The sequence below is a fragment of the Spea bombifrons genome, chromosome 5 (assembly GCF_027358695.1).
Source record: "Spea bombifrons isolate aSpeBom1 chromosome 5, aSpeBom1.2.pri, whole genome shotgun sequence".
Classification (NCBI taxonomy): Eukaryota; Metazoa; Chordata; class Amphibia; order Anura; family Pelobatidae; genus Spea; species Spea bombifrons.
The window spans coordinates 52,807,229-52,825,553 of record NC_071091.1 but is presented as its reverse complement, the minus strand read 5'-3'; the positions used below and the strand labels follow the sequence as shown (position 1 = coordinate 52,825,553).

The 18,325-nt window shown below is 36.5% G+C and overlaps 1 protein-coding gene across 1 annotated transcript in view; it reads left to right on the top strand.

The window, feature by feature from the left end:
• The window catches only part of CDH20 (cadherin 20), a 156,757-nt gene that overhangs the window by 60,087 nt on the left and 78,345 nt on the right, over window positions 1-18,325 (top strand). The window contains exon 2 of the mRNA XM_053466107.1: window positions 4,533-4,554. The gene's annotated coding sequence lies outside the window, so the exon portion shown is untranslated. The remainder of the gene's footprint in view (window positions 1-4,532; window positions 4,555-18,325) is intronic.

Sequence of the window (18,325 nt, the reverse complement as noted above, 5' to 3'; positions counted from 1 at the left end):
TTAAAAGCAAGTCTGCTCACAGCCGAAGGGAAAGCTGTTGAGGTAAGGGGGTGAATGAGTGAAAAAGGGAGAGGGGAAGAGAGGGAGTATACATGTATGACTGCATGTACGTTAAAGTGTATAAGTATTTGTTTGTGAGCATGTTTGTATGTGTGTGTCAGTATGAATGTGTACGTATGTAAGTGTGTGAGCATTGACAAGGTTGGCACTGTTAAGCTGTCTGGAGAAAACGATGGCACTGTTAGGTAGTTTGAGTACATAGATGGCATTGTTAAGCTGTTTGGGGACAAAGGTGCCAGAGGCAAGCTGTTTGGGGACCAATGTGTCAGATACAAGATGTTTGGGGCAAAGGTGGCACTGTTAAGCTCTTTGGGGAAAAGATGGCAGAGACAAGTTAGTTGGGCACAAATATGACACTGTTAAGCTGTTTGTGTACAAAGAACATACTGTTTGGGGAGACATTTCTGTTCGGGGGCAACACTTTTTTAAACTGTTTGGGGATCTAAATCCAATGAGGTTTAGAAGGTAAACAAATTTGGAATATTATCATTGTTAAATCATTATTTCCCTTTTTCACATACCTAACAATGCATCCACACACATATTAGACATCATTTTGTTCAGGGTCAGTCAATGGGCCAGAAATTTGGGAAAATGGGATGGTTAGGAGCTATGTAACTCTAAAAGCCAAATGTATGTTGATTATTGTTACAATGCAAAGTAAATAATGTAACAATAAAGTAACTTGACTTATCAATGCCCCAAGGAGATGGGGAAAGTCAAACTGTTTGTTTACAATTTATCAGATCTGTAATGTTCACAGTGAAAGATATGTGACTGTTATCTGTTAGGTTTCTGAATAAATAAATAATAATATAAGATGTTCAAGTGGATAACAGACATTTCTCTGAGGGGGAGCTGGAATTAAAACAAGACATGACAGTAAAATCTAATTTTCAAAACAAAAAAAGAGATATGCATTGTGGTCTTGAATGAATTTGCTTAATAGTTCTGTGTGTCAAGAGCCATTGTACGTATCATTTAATATCAGAGTGCTATATCCCCTTTGTGCTTTATATCTTCTGTGAGACCTTGGCAGTGAAAAAACTGCTTGTGAAGGATTGTCAGTTTCTAGCCAGCGCAGGCAAGCATTTCTTGTCAGGAATAGTAATACATGCAGACAAGTGCACATTAATTTTAGATTATTCATCCTGACAAGGATGTTGATGTGGTGGTGTTTCTGTTTTTGTTGGTTTAAGCATACACAAAAGGGAGCTCTAAGGCACACACAAAGTCAAAAGTATTTTTTTAATCCTGTTTAAAGGAGGGCTATTTCTATTACAGATACACCCACTGTCTTCTTTTTAGTGGCAGCCCATTACATGAAAGTGATATTTCCAATGCTATCAGCAGAATCCATTGAGCTGAGGAAGTGTCAACTGTAATATGACATAATCTTTCTTGTCTAATCAGACATGTTCTATATAAAGCAAACTTTTGTCACTGAGTAGGTAAACCAGTAAAATTAGTTACAAATATTACCATGCTTACATACTTACTTATTACCATTACCATGTTCATCATCACATATTGCCCAACATTTCATTTGTCCAATGTGGGACACCTTTGCTTGTGGTGTGGTTGGAGGTAGATTCTGATGCAGGAGGGCCACGGTGGGACTGCCCACCCACCTTACCCAAAGAGCCATCTTGCAGCTTTCAGATTCAGAGCGGCGCAAGATGACCACAAGGGAGTTGCAATGGAGGTCTGAGAACCTGGGCACTAATAATACCCACTGACCCCAACAATGGGGTAGCTCAGCAGGACAGTGCCTGAAAACTCTGATTTACAAAAAAATGGTTTGTAGGTTTGTGCTTACATCATACTGCTCAGATAAGTGCAAAGCATGAGAAATGTACCTGGACAACTAGCGGGTTACCATCTTCAGCACTGTGTGATAAAGGCCAAGGAAGTAGGCTTTATCTAGTTTATTAATGATGGTAAGAACCAGAAGAGATGTTAAGCTGAAACCAAACCTGTTCTGTAACTAGGGAAAGAATCGTAGACTGACAAGAAACAATGGACAATAATGAAGCCCCATGAAACTAATATTGTTTAATGTGTTATTGAAATATGTTTAAAAACTCCTGACTGGTTTTAGGGGTTATAAAATCATACTTATAATATTCCCATTTAATTTTTTAGGGCATTTCGAGGGGGTGCATAATATACACAAGTACAACATTAAAGGAAGTCTATGTAAAGCATTGCCCCCAACATTCAGGTGTACACAATTTGGTTCTAAATTTAGAGTGCATATTATATGTTAATTATCTAATGTGATATATCAGAAGCATGAAAATGCTTGCTTGTAGGCATTATAAAAGGACTATATCTGCTTCAGATAGGAATCTGAGCAGGCCACTGAGATTACTTTTGAAGGGAAATAGGATTTCATAAAATAATTACATAATAGCTATGCTGTAAGCGTTACTGATTAGAATACAGGTTTGCAGAAAGGGAATGTTCAGGAGGATTCTGCATCGTAATAATCAAGATTTATGTTAATGTGTCACTAAAGTATATCCTATTATATCCCAGTGGAGAAAGAAGTTTTGTTAACAGGCACACAGGAACAAGTCAACCATAAACCCATTAACTGAAGGGAAGGGAAAGGGAAAATGCTCAGTGACAGACATTATCCTGAGACTGCCAAGCATCTATTACTTTATCAATAATAGATATTGTATTGTAGAAATATCAAACTCATTGGATACTAAGAGGCATTGGAAATGATGGGTAAGCTGAGTGAAGGAAAAGAGGGCAGGTCAATTGCAGGGCAGTGAATGTATGTTGGCAAAATATATGTTTGCCACTTCCCCACTGATACAACTCATTTTCCAACAGAAATAAAAATGTCAAAAAAGAATTGTTGCCCCATTTAACCAGGCTCCATAAACCCTATTACCCCTTCTCATTCCCAATTGGGATGAAAAAAATATGATTAAAAATATGAGAGAGTCCATTCTATACCACTGTGTACTTTATCCCATGTCCAGTGGGACGGGTAATTAAAGACTAACAAATAATTCTTAGTATACTGCCTACCCATGAGCACACCTCACATCCCCTGCACATTGGAATGAATGGTGGTAACACTTTGGAGAGGTACAAAGCTCATCCCTTGCCTTTTTGCTTCCATCCCCTGCCCTGTGGGATGGGGTACTTCATTTGTTAAAAAAAAATAAAAATAAAATATATATTTTTTAAGTATCCCCATCTCTAATTCCCCAAAAAAGGGAACATATGGTGCATCAAATATACCCTTTGGGTTGTCCAAGGCACTCAAATAATACATTTTTTATACTTACCTTGTTGGGACCATCCAACAATGTCAACCCATGACTTCCAGTCCTCATCTTTGGCACAAGGAAACTAGAGGAAACGTTTTGGATTAATTACTTCTGATAACTTAGTAGAAACCAGGAAATGTAACAAAGCAGCAGAAGTGGAAGCAGATAGTGGGTTTAATTGAGTATATTGATAGAGTATGTCATGCTGTTTGGAATTCAGGAAAAGGGCTACTAAAATGTGAATGATTTAACGTGAATAGCATTTAAATACATCAGTAAGGGACTTCTGAAACCACTGGGAGCTCTGTAGGGGACTTACAGAGTGGATGTGTACAGTGGGTACCCATATAATGAAAAACCCCTTCCCTTATCTGGTCCATAACTCTCCCCAACCCCCTTTTCCTTTTCTGATTCTTTCCCTATCTTTTGCTATTTTCTTCTTGTTACCTTTGAAAACATGTGGTACTTAGCCATCATTCAAGGATTGCTTAAAATTTGCTTTTCATCTTGACTATAATTTCCCATGATGGGACAGGATGTAACCAAGGGAACTCATATACAACCCTTAATCAGATAGAATCACAGTTAGGAAATCCACCATGAGATTAAACAAGGCTGGAGATATACTTTTATTCATCAACTTTGTACATTTTCTCTAAGATTATTTTATGTCTTTACTGAAAACGTCAATAAAACATGATTTACAATTGACGTAATGTAAGGAGGTTTTAATTCAGTGACAATATGATTGGTAAATTGACAGTCTTTCAGCAGATGTGGTAGAAGTTAATACAATAGGGGAATTTGAACATAGGTATAAGGTATGAAGACAAGACCAAGGACCTAATAAGGTGTGAGGTTTGGAAAAAGGACAGTTTTTCTCATTATTGGTTGAAACATAATCGTTGTTGGCATGCTCACACTCTACTATGGATGTTCTAAGTTGTTTCAAAACCAATAATATAAATGCATTTAATGAAACTAGCTTTGGATAGCCTCAGCTCACACGTCAGGGCAGAAAAGCACTGAATCCAGTATAATGTTGTGTGACACGATTTTAAGCTATTTCAAATGAAGAAGCATAAAGGAATAGCATGCTTTTATTCACATCTCTTTCTAGTTATGAGGAATATTCTAAATCACTGTAAATCTTATTCTTATTACTTTTTATTGCCGCAGATCTGAGGCAGTCTAAGAGAAGGTAAGATTTTTCTGTATTACTTTTCAGAATCCTATAAGGCATGACATTTCTTGTGTCGATAATTATTTGTATCCAGTACTACACATAATCCAGCCATTGTTATAAACTTTGTGTAATTAAGTAAAATATGTTTATGACACACTTAAGTACATAAGCCTTGCACTCGTCTTGATATGTGGAAAGTACACACAGTATAACAGGAATCAGGATGTTGCCGGTTACTATAAGATTCTGCTCAAAATGGAATAGAGCCAAGAAAACAAAACTGACACATATGCTGCTGAGAAATTAGCAGCAGCGGATGTTTGTCCTAAACTTTCAGCAGGTTAGGCTTAACTTTATTTATATTTGTTAGAATGGTGCCAAAATTGAAAGGTCTGTTTTCCGTCACTAATTTAAAAGCCAATAAATGAGAGTGGTGGGGACTTAAAATCCTCAAGTCAAAGACTAATGTCCTGTTTCTAATATCCTGGCAACTTGTAACAGCCTACATACTTAGCACCAAGTTTGTCCAGTAGGCCAGTTTTCACCAGTGCGTTCCATGGCTCATCATAACCAGACTTGCTTACTACTATTAATACTTAAAAAAACCTGAAAGATGATGGACAATTATATTCTTTACAAGAGCATTTTTTGTGGATTACGAGTACAAATAAGGGACTGTATGTATTTTGGTCAACTTTTGACCTTTGTTGTTTGACAACATGTCAAAAGGTACAAGTAACAACAGGATGGGGTTGACAAGGTGGATGTGGGGGCAATGGCCACCAAGGCTGCTCACATTTGAAGATTTTGTGCCACTTCCTTAAGTAACTTTCTGTTGGATACAGTCAGTGAATTGTCTTTGGATAAAACACTTTTAATGCAAGGTAAGTATAGAAAATGTACAAACATTTTCAGCAGATGACTTCTTAAAATGATGGCTTATTAATGTTCCACAAATGAGCTGGATTCAATGCCAGAAATAAATCTGTCACAAGACACTAACTATATCAGTTCTCAGCTAGATTTTAATGGTAGGAAATAAGATAAAAATCAGTGATACGTCTTATCTTAGTCATTGAATCCTGGTGCATATAGTTCTATTTTTTATCTTATTTTTACATTGTAATACATGCAAGGGTTGCTTTTCAATTACTAATATTAGATTCATCACTGGTATTGAATCCATCCCATTATCTTTTATATTTAGCACCGCAATATATGTTTTAATGGCACAGTCTTTTTATCCATTATGAATTTTAGTAAAACTATACATGGCACTAACAGCAGGATTCCAAGATTAGTATAAATAAGGAGCAATTATTGAATTTTAAGGTTTTTTGTAACATATTCATACTTTTAAGTAAAGTGGCTCACATTAACATAAATGCTATGTTAACATGAGGTATATGCAACATCTCGTAGAAAAATAATTATAGTGATATATAGAAAAATATATAAATGTGGACAAGGTATTAATGTGTTCTATAAAAACAAATATTGCTGTAAAATACAGCATCCTTTTAGCAAAGCAAATATATATTTCTACCTATGCACTGTGTTTAATATTTTCTATTTTACATCTGACATTTTAGTGTGGTATTTCTCCAGTATTAACCTATTATTGTCTATACAATCCTTATTTTTACTTTAAAATACACTTTTTTGGTCTCTTAATTCAGTCTGTCTTCTTGGTTTTATAAGGTGATTTTGTTTTTTATTGAACACGTGAAATATGTTAATTTTCTTCACCTCTGCAATATGAGGATTTTGTGGTAGAAAACAATTAAAGGATGTTAGCCCATATTTGAGCTCTGACCACATTTAGTAAAAGTATCAAATTTATGCATGCCCTAGGCCAAGATATATCCCTGATTGCGTCTGTGCAACATTCAAAAAGGTTATGTCGCAGATGTAGTATTTAATTTGTACTTTTTATTTACTTTTACTAATAGTTGGTGAGATTCCAGGTGTATCAAACTAAAATACAGCTTTATGTATACATTAAAAAATATATGTATAACTACATTTTAAACATTGTAAAATTGTATAATATATAAATATGCTACCTACATTCTTTGCATGACTTCATTTTATAAAATATGGTTACTTAAAATCACAGCATTTCAATTTGCATTACATGGTCTTCGTTTTATTTGCATTAAGCTGGTTCTTTCCTCAGGCCTCCTCAACCTACATTTAATATGTTATGATGAAAATAATATCTGAGGCTATAATTGCCCAAAGGAACCCCTGACTTTTCATGATCTGTCACCAAGAATACTTAGAGCCCCATCTATTTATGAAATAAAGCACCAGCTGCTCAAACTAGATTGTCGGGAGATTTTTTATAGGAAACAATACAGTGCATTAAATACTCATTAAATACTTTTATAAAACATTTGGGCCATATAAGAAAACACATCACTATGTCTCGCAGGTATAATGAAATACATTTTGATTCATGTGTGCTAAACTACGCATCTGCTCATGTATTTAGTGTCTGAACTGATAACCAAATCAGTTGAGTATAAATCTGACTGAGGAAGAAACATGTCAAACTAATAAAGCAGTCTATTCTTCAACAGGTGGACACAATTAAATCACTAATACAAGTAATTTATTTCAGTTTTCTTTGATATTTTAAGATTAGAAGACTTAATTTCCAATTTTAAAGAAAAAGTCGATTGGTCATAACAAAACCAAAACAATTGCAAATAAACTTTAGCAGATCGTTCGTTATAGCTTTCCTCTAAAGGTGTAATCATATTAAAACAATGCCCTTAACAGAAAAGAATATTGATAGTCTTATCCAAACTCCTTGCTAGATATAAGTGGCTGAACATTAAGGTTTTGCTGCCCACGTAGCATCCATCCAGGCATATCCAGCCAGTGACTGCACCCTACAGAACCCAGTCTGCTGCTAGAGTATGGAGCATTTCTCCGGTGTGCCAAACGGCCAGTCCATGGCTTGAGAAAAACCCTATTGGCTTGAAACGTCGCCACTTGTGTGGAAATAAAACTGCACTGATTTATTCATATTGATTTTTTACTACTTTTGAGGGTGTTTGGTGGAACCCTGCTTGTGCAATTTAGGTGCTGTCTGACCATCTCCTAAGTTTGTATGGATGGCCAGTCCAGGCCTGACCACAACAACCACTAGGACATTAGGGCTAGTATACCCTTGCTTTTTGAGAAAAAGTAGAGAGATCTTCTTCCTGATACACAGCTGGCTGGAGACAGACTGGCCTCTCTTCTGTCAGCAGGAGTTACTGCTTCTGTGCTGCCGGTTTCAGTGAAAAAGCCATTATATCTCCCTACTGAGGTCTCTGGTGGCCCCTCTGTTGCAGATTACACATGGTATAATAAACAAAGCAGTGGTACAGAGATTTCTGATCACTGTGTAAACAGAAGTTTGGGAGACCAAAGATAAAAAAATATATACATTTATATGGACTCCAGTGATGTCACCATGAGATCGTCTGGGGTACCGTCTACAATCAAAATGAACATTTGAGTCTACAAAGACTCCAGAGGTATTTCTAGTCACATTATGTTGATCTCTGACAGAGAACACTGCAAAAAAATAGTTTAAAAAAGACACCATACAACTCCCAGGGGAAAAAATAAAACAATGATTTAATAAAAAATTTTACTTCACACCAATGGAAAACAATCAACCACTTGATGAAGTATAGCCTACTAAGAAGCAATAAATGGATGCTCTTAAATTGTATTTATTTATGACATGGGAATCACCTGTATACCAACTATACATCAAGTGTCCATCTGGGCTTTTAGAAGACATAAGTAAAACTATTTGTGGGCACTCCATTGTTTACATACTGGCAAAAATCCTTATATTCAAAATTACATAAAACATGAATATGTGTGGTACAGACAGTATAGCCATGTAACATTATGATAAATCTTTTATAACACTCACTGTAACAGTCTTGAAACCTATATTTTTTCAAGAAAAAAGCCATTCATACATGATTAGTATAACCCTTTTGAGTGCTGGGGAGTCTAGGAACATCCAAAGCTGATTTTCTTTGTTTTGCTTTTGTTATATTATATGTAGCCTCATATACAGCCTACACTTTACAAACCCATATTTTGGGTACCTGGGATAGAGCAGTTGGAGAGCAGGGTGGAAAATCCATGTCGGCTGTTGCAAGAAACTAGATGTCTACACGATTCCTATAAAGCCTATATCAGATACAGGTGCTGGGCATTAAAACCATCTGCAGCCTGACAATCAAGGTGACTGTGGAGGGGAAAGGTTGAGAATTTTCCCTGTGCTCCAGGGGCAAGGAGAGGCTCTGAAGACAACCCCTGAGCCAAGTGTGCCATTACCTGCCTGGGGGAGCAAAGTATAGCCATATGGTCATACCTGGGAACTTCTTTACTCCGGCTACCCGAAGCCTTCCATAGTTACATAGTACATAAGTTTGAGAAAATACCTAAGTCCATCAAGTTCAACCCTCCTACCTAACCTTCCTACTCTTGATCCAAAAGATCAAGAGCCGAGATTTCATAGATGACAAAGAAAGGGATTCTTTACAATAAAGGTGTGGAATTCACTGCCTAATACATTAGATGCCTTCAAAAGTGGTCTAGTATATTTTTTAAAAAGGCATGACATACAGGGCTATACATAGAATTAATATTTTAGAGCTTCTTGATCCAAGGAGAAATCCGATCGCCTTTTGGAGTCAAGAAGGGGGGGGGATTCCTTCTTGACTCCAAAAGGCAATCGGATTTCTCCTTTATTTTTATCATGTTGCCAAGAAAATAGGTAGCTACTTTTAGGCAGAGACTGTTTTTTTTGTCCTTGTAATTGATTGTTCACATGAGGCTTCTGTGTATAAAAGAATAGTTCAACAATATTAGCAGTGCTGCACAATCAATAAGACAACTTAAACGCGAGTAGTGTGACATCCATAAGTAACATACAGTAGTTGCTTTCATATTAGTCAGTCTGTTGTATTGTTCTCATATCAAAACTGAAAACAAAATGCTGAAAGACCATATTAGAGATGACTTTCCTGTTTTTGAGCAATCAAATAAAGCGCTTATTTGCTTGCACTACTTACTTTCTGTTGCATATTGCATTTAGACAAAAAGTACATTAACTTAAAATGAACTAAAGGGAAATATCTTTTACTGCATCAATTCAATATACTCTGAAAAAGAAATGGTAGACTGAGTGATTGGGTAACCACTTAGTCCACTACATAGCGAGGCCTATAATTTAGACAGTATATCAAAATGGAAACCAGCACATTTGTATTTGGTGGGCAATTATGTCATCTTATTCAGACATAATCCTTTGATAGTTGGAACATTCTTTCTCCTGTAGTGGGCTAGATACATTTTCACAGTTATGTCAGTCATGTGTTAATGTACAGTGCTACAATATGTTTATGTGTGATAGTGTGCAATGCTAGACTGTGTGGGGTGTCAGTATGCAGTGTTAGAATGAGCGTGTGTGTGTGTGTGGAGGGGTGTCAGTATGCAGTGTTATACTGGGTGGAGTTTCCATTTAGAATGTTAGAGTGTGTGTGTTTGTGTGCATTTTCTTGTCAGTGTATGGTGTTAGACTGGGTGTGTGTTTGCATATAGTGTTAGTGTATGAGCCAGGAAGGGTGTATGCAGAGTGGCATGCAGGGAACAGAACAATGAACAGTGAAAAAGCTTTATATAGTAGTGGCAGAGCAATTCCTTCCTGTGTCTGTGCTGGATGTTTTATGTGTACCTGGCTCTGCTGCCCTGCCCCATACAATGTATATCTTCTTCACTGCTCGATCCTGCTAGGCTTTAAAAATATTGCCATCTATGTAAAAGAATGGGAGGGTCACGCAAGTATATTCTTGCAGTACTACAACATATGACATGCATGCAGGCCCGGACTGGCCATCGGGCATTTGCCCGGTGGGCCGGGCCGCGGCAGGGCCGGATTGATTTAGGGGCTGATGGAGCTGCAGCTCCAGGTCCCTACCTTAAAATAGGCCCAGTCAGGACCGGACGCATCTGCCCCTTAAGCCCGCCGCAACTGCGACCGGCTCCGCCACTGTAAGGGGCCGGGAAGCCCCCACCAAGGCCAGCCTTACGGGTGTGCAGCCGCACAGGATTTAAATTAAAACATCGGGGGTTTTTTTGTTGTTGTTTTTTTACTTTATTTAACATCCTCCATGTTAAATAAAGTTTTTGTTAACTTTATTTAACATGGAGGATGTTAAATAAAGTCTAAAAAAAAACGCCGATGTTTTAATTTAAGCCCTGTGCGGCCGCAGACCCCTAAGGCCAGCCCTGGTGGGGGCTTCCCGGCCCCTTAGAGTGGCGGACCCGGTCGCAGTTGCGGCGGGCTTAAGGGGCCCTGCGTTAATGCGGCCGTAGAGGCCGCATAGGCCCAGTCAGTCCAGTCCTGACTGGGCCTATTTTAAGGTAGGGGCCTGGAGCTGCAGCTCCATCAGCCCCTAAGTCAATCCGGCCCTGCCGCGGGCCCGGTCGCAGTTGCTGGTAAGTAGGGTGAGGGAGGGGGGTGCAGTGAGAAGGGTCAGAGGGGGTTTAGATAATGAGAGAGGGTACATATTGAGAAGTGGGGAAGGGGGTACATAGTGAAAAGGGGGAACATAGTGAGAAGGGGCAGATAAGATGGGGAGAGGGGGTAGTATGAATGAGTATGAGAATGAATGAATGAATAAATGTGTGGATGAATTGTGTGAATGCGTATGACAATGAATTCATGTGTGGATGAATTGCATGAATGATTTGTGAGACTGCATTAATGAATGTGTTAATGATTTGTGTGAATGAGTGAGTAAATGCAAAGATGGTACATGAAGGGTGGGCTTTAACAATAAATAAATAAAAATGGGCTGCTCAGGCTTAAATGCCCGGGCCTATTTTTTGCCCCAGTCCGGGCCTGCATGCATGGTCAACCATATATTAAATTCAGGCCATCAGGCAAACTGGGCAAAAGGCAGATACCAATGGCACCTCTCCCACACCTTTATACATATTCATGAGGCTGGATGTACACTGCCGTATGCTGCAAAGGAATAGTCATGCAATGTCGGGGCTGTGTGTATTGAGCAGTTTGCCACACATACGACATGTAATTGCCTCTGACTCCAATGTAGCAGGGTCCATTTTAATCCACAATTCATCCCTGATTACACATTTGGTTGGCACAGAAAGGTTTAAACAATGTCTACAAGACAGATGATCTAAGCCTTTATTAGGACAATCCATAATACAATAATCAGCAATTCCATCTTCTTGTCTGAATTTGAAAATATATCTGTATATTGGCCCTAAGGATGCCCCTCCATACAGAAGGTACAAAAGAGGACAGCAGAAATAGGGCTAACATGACATGGTTTGAGAGTGTGGACATGACCCACCACCCATAATGTGATACATTGTGTGGTTAATTGATATTAAGAGATCTTTAGATCAAACAACTAAAACAAATTTGTAAAAAGTATATACTTACAGATATATACAAATAAATAAAACATAATCCAGTGTTCATACTTGAACAATTCTTGTATATTTATTTGGATATGGTGTTTGAAATCTATCTTATGAAGGTTAGTGACCTTGATGGATTGTAAACATTAGTGAAACATTAGTAAAATGATAAATGGAATAACATAAAGAAGAAATCAAAATTATATCCTGTCCACCTTAAATAAATAATACATTTTCTGTACAGCTGTATTCAATGACATTGTGAGTAATGTAGGTTTCCAGGACTCCAAAATGCCATAAAGACAGAAAAAACACACCACGATATACGTCTGGAAAAGAAATACTAAGTAAATATTACTTTGGATGTTCTTTCCTGGTGTTGAACAGGAACAACAATGTTGGTATACTGCTGTGATTATTTTAAAGCAGAATATTATTGTGAAGTCTGGTTGAAAGAAACAAAAAACTGTGAATTTTAAATGGACTTTTAAAAAATAGACTTTGTAGGTTTAAACCACTTTCTAGATCTAAAATGACATATTAGCGAGCTAGAGAGGTTCGGAACCATTTGTAGCATTGTTCCAGCTGTTCTATAGGTGCAAGCGAAGCTTTAGTTTCCAACTTAGTTGATCGGCAGTCTTAAGAAAGAGAATAAATGTTAAAAAGGAGGAAAACCAAGAAAAGCTGTTCATAGCTTATAAAAGGGATTACAGATATAGTGTGTCCACTGTCTTCATTTAAATGCATAGAATCCTTAACTAATCTAAACCATACACAGACTCCCAAAAATTCAATTACTTTCCAATCCATTAGAACAAATACAGCATATACTGGATGGACAAATTAAAGTTATTGGTTACTGCTGACAAACACTGGTAAACCTTGTCAGCTATAAAACCAAACAGGTCATAGTGGTTCGGATTATATATTTGATTTCTGTACTTTAATGACTTTTTTTGTATTATTCTTTAGCAGAATTTTATTTTTATATTGCAGGCTAACAAAAATAGATGTTTTAAATGTAATTTATAAGGACAATTGTAGAGAACTACTTTGCTGTGTAAAAATATTTGCCCCTTCCAGATTTCTTCTATTTTTTCTCATTTGTCACACATCAGGTTACCTCATAACTAATTTTACTATCAGAAAAAGACAACCCAGGAAGATAGAAATTGGAGTTTTTAAATGATGAGTTCATGTATAGGAGGAAAAAGCTATCCACCCCTACCTGGGCCAATGTGAAAAAATAATTGCCCCCCTTAGTTACTAAATCAACCAGTTAACCAAATTTAATTGATAATTGGACTCAATTTCACTAGACACATGCAGTCTTGATTACTGCCAGTCCTGTTGAATCTAACATGTAAAGAACTGCAGGCCTTACTTCCCTTACTTGCACCATAAGGAAGAGGCTGTGCAAAAATGGCACCCATGGGAGAGTTGCAAGTCGAAAACTTCAGACCGAAAAGAACACAAGTGGAACTTCTTGGAAGACATGGGTCCCGGTACATTAAGCGTAAAGCTAACATAGCATTCTAGAATAAGAACATCATATCAACAGTCAAACACATTGGTGGTGGTATGATGGTCTGAGGCTGCTTTATTGCTTCAGGACCCGGGGCGACTTACCTTAATTGATGGAATTATTAATTCTGCTCTCTACTAGAAAATCCTTGTAATTTACAGGATTTACCGATTTGTTGCTAAGGTCTTGGTGCCAGATACCAGAGCACACCTTCAGAGGTCTAGTGGAGTCCATCCCTCGACAGGTCAGGGCTGTTTTGGCGGGAAAAGTGGGACCTACATAATATTAGGCAGGTGGACATAATGTTATGGCTGATCGTGTATGTATATATCTATATATATATATATATATTTAACCCCCTCATCCCAGATGCTTACTGGTCCCCTAGCACTAACATGTACCCATTCCAGACCTTCTAAGGTCCGGCACACACTCACAGCAGATTCCAGTCCCCTACTTTTAGCATGTACTCATGGCAGATGCTATATATACATCTCAATCTACCCTTCTACTTCAAAGACAGAATACCCTGTCCCAAACATTCATACATCACTACTCTAGTCACTCTTCTAAAGTTAATTAGGTCATTTCCTCCATGAACCTTAGCTAGTGGATCCTCTGGATGATTAGGATTCAGAAATTGTGTTGCTTACCAATATGATAAAAAAAACATTGTGTGTTTGTCTAGATTGGCCTAAACACTTACAAAAAGCCATTAGTATTTTTTTGAAAACTAATTGAAACAAAAAGGGCCACTTTTTTGAAAGTTACTTTTAAGTTATCCATGTATTGAGAAAACGTACCCCTTAAAAACATTTGGAGACACAAAATGTTCTCAAACTATTCCCACAGAGGAAGCCAGCTTTTAACAGTACACTTCCATCTTTCCTCTTTAACAGAATCATTTATCTGAGAGTTGGTAAAAATATTGCTGATCAGCTTAAAGCCGATCAGCAGCAACCACTACACTATGGAAACGTTTTCTCTGTAGTATTCAAGTGCAAGGGACCTTATAGTGAAGCCACGTATAAGATATGTGGTTGTCTCCTGTGGTCCACTTTGCCAATCCCCTTATTGTATTTGTGGTTAATTGTATACCTTTTTTATTTAGGAAAATGCCTGAGAAAGGTTTTGTTATGATAATTTGTTATGATCTCACTGAGTTCATGCATTATACAATATATTATTATTTTAATTTTAGTATTATAGATTTGTACAGCACTATCATAATTCACTGTACTGTACAACAGGTAAAAATGACATAGTTCTTTCTGTTGTAAGTTCCTGCGGGAACAGGGCCCTTCCTCTTGTATCTGTATGTCAATAGCTGTATTGTACTTGTCGTTATCTGTAACATTTTTTTATTTGTACAGCGCTGCAGAATCTGTCAGCGCTTTATAAATAAAGTATAATAATAATAATAATGACTAAGGGACACCCAAGGCCCTAAAATGTTCTACATGCCTCAGCAACTATATATAATAATTATTCATCACTGATGAATAAAGGTTGTTGATTGCACAATGGAGAAATAAATATGCATTGTATGGTATATAAGTTATAGTAATTACCTTTCTGGTAACAAACTGAATTATATATATATATATATATTCTTTTTTAAACCGCACAGTATACCTTCAAGGGTACTAAGGCAAGGCAATGAGGGAAATTAACCTACTTAATAAACTTATTCAAGGTTTTTGAAAACTTTAGATAAAACCATTAACATAGATGTATTCTTGGCATCCTAATTAAAAAACACATCAAGGTCACTGATGCAGGAATATGTCCCTGATCTCCTCCCTAAATCAATATTTTATATTAAAATGCAAAATACCTTCAGTTACTTGGCATATGATTGTTTATATTATCTGAATTTCCATGTCCCTGGTGCAACAGCCCATATTTGTAATAGGTACTTTTGTTGACATAAAACATGCACATGAAAGCATACAGACTGCTTTTCAATATATACATATAGAAGAAAAACAGAATTAAATAAAGATACATAAATACTCCGTAGGAGATTTTTGTTTAATACAGTTTAATTAAAACACCAATCTGTGAAACAACTTAATACTACAATTGTTTTAAAGAAAAAAAACATTTTGTGAGCATTATCTGGTATTTTATGTGTTCCCTTTTTGTAATAGCTTAAATTTAAATGCTAAAAATGAAAAATAAAAATATACGCAGATTGTTTGGGTTAATCACAAAGCAGAATGAGCTACTATAATTGTTATACTCAGGCACTTCATCAATTAAGATACTTAAATCCATTCTGCAGGCTGCCATTTGAGTAATCAACAAGGTTTTGATCCAAATACTCATTATATACTATATTTTTTTCAATAATTGCACAGTGGTTACACATGGTGCTAACATAATAGCTCCTGATAAATATGGCACTTAAGCTATTTAAAAGATCCCTAATTAATGTAGACAGACAAAAATATGTTGGTCCATTACGCTAAATAACAAATTGGGCTGGTCCTAGACCAAATTATAGATATAACTTTTGTTTCCTAGTCATTATGAACTGCTTGCCCCATTGTTAACCCAACCCATTAAGATAATGTAAAACATTATTTTTGGAATCTAAAAGGACAAAAATCAATGCAATGCATCTAGGATTATTTGTCATAGACCAAAAGTCTTATGACCAAAAGCTCTATGGCTATGACCATATGGCTATGACCATTAGTCCTAATACCAATTTAATTACACATCTATATGGCTAGAGCTAACTGCTGCCTCTTCATCACAAGTACCCATATTGGAACCTATAGATAAAAAAGCAAAATAAAATTAAGATAATCACACCCTATATTGTGTATACTATGTAAGTGGTTACATAATGTACGGTATAATGGTTATCTGTACAGAACAAGTTGTAAATGGCGCAGCGTGGTAAAAGTAGTTTAATTACCATAGCAACCAACTGAACTTCACTGTTGATTTTTTATTATTATTATTGGCTGTTCTTGTTGAGAAACAGAATTTAGAAGTTGTTGAACTTTCCACAGGCTGGCTTTAAACATTAGTGAGGCAGTGTAGTTAGTTTTTTTTACTGGTAATCCCATTGGTAATTTCACTGCTTTGCACTAGAATTGATTTTATATACATAACCCTTAAGAAAGCGCTTCATGATTGTCTCTGCTCCACCTTACTTTCAGATGCTTTCCACCATTTACCAGAGGCTGTTATATGGCCCAACCTACAATTTGTAGAAGAATACACTAGATTTTACTACGATGTTGACTGTTGCCTTTTTGCTCTACACTCTTAACAAATAATAATAATAATGTTTTAAAGGTATCTATTAAAATGGAAATTGCAAGAAATTGGAAGACTACTAAAGGGATTGATTGGAATAAAGTTAAAACTCAATTGATTTATCAACTCCAGATGGAAAAAGGAATTTTATCTAAATCTATATGGAACCAAAATAGAGATCATTTCTGGAGTCGATGGTTAGACCAAATACAGCAAGGCAGGCTGGACTGACAGATTCTTTAAATTAATAATGTTGAGGGCAAATAACTCAATAAGTTAATAAACTATATTAATATAAATCTTGGTGATAAAATTTAAGACTAATTAAGGATATGGTCGCAACAGGGGAATCTTTTTAACATGTCTGAAATGTTTTTTTTGTATTTGTATGTTTAGTATTCGTGGTTTCAGTGACAACAAACGAATATAAAAGAAATGTATTTTTGTACTTTGTTATAAAAAAAAATTAAAAAAAAATAATGTTTTAAAGGTGAAGTTCCACTTAGACATAGACTGTTTAGTATGTTAGGCTACTAAGCCTCACCAGATCTGCCATTTTGTGCTTTCCTCTAAAGTTTTTATCACACAATAAAACACAAACTTTTAAGAAGCTTTTCTTCAATGTAATGTATATACCTTAGCTACCTTTAATTCCTTGTTGAAATGCAATGAGTGGTGGGGCATTAATGTGACCCAATGTCTGTGGATTCACAGAAAGAGGGATACATATTCAGTAGCTCCTAGATTACAAAAGAATCTGTGTTTTAGATTAATGTAAATATCTAATCGCATTGACTAGTAATAGATATATTTCCTTTTCATGTTACCGATGTGTTTATTGGTGTTGACTGTGCCTCGGGATTGTTTTTTTGCACTTGAGTTACTAAAATAAACAAGCTTACCGTATCTATCTTCTTTTGTGAAATAATATATCTTGTCATCCAGCCAGCATTCCCAATTTCCTACGGTAACTGTATGTGTTAACCACCTTTAGAAACTGGTTACTGTGTTTGATGAGCAATCGTGTCTGACTTACGTGGAGAAAGTTCATTTAATTTTATCTTACAGAGGTCTGGCACACTGAGGCAATGCTGTCTGCTTTGTCATGTGTGCACATCATAAAAGTAGGTGCAAAAGCTTGCATATGTCTTATAAAATAAACACTTACTAAATAACTAATCAAATCATCTACACTGCTGGAGTTCTGCTAGCTGACTGGTTTTTTGAATATATTTTCGGAGTGAAAGCAGCATGGTAGCTGGCACTGCACAGTGTGAGCAAGAGTGATGGGAAAAGCACATCTTTTGCTCTGCAAGACACTGACAAATGAGAGCCTAATTTGCGGTAGAGTGGTACCTACTTTTCACAAATTAAAAATAAACAGCATTTAGGAGGCCCGTTAATTTATAGAAACGTCATTGAGCTGGTGAATTATGACCTCACTTTAATGCCAACTGAGGAAATAACACATCAGGGGAAAAAAGGCTGAAGGTTTATAGCCACAAC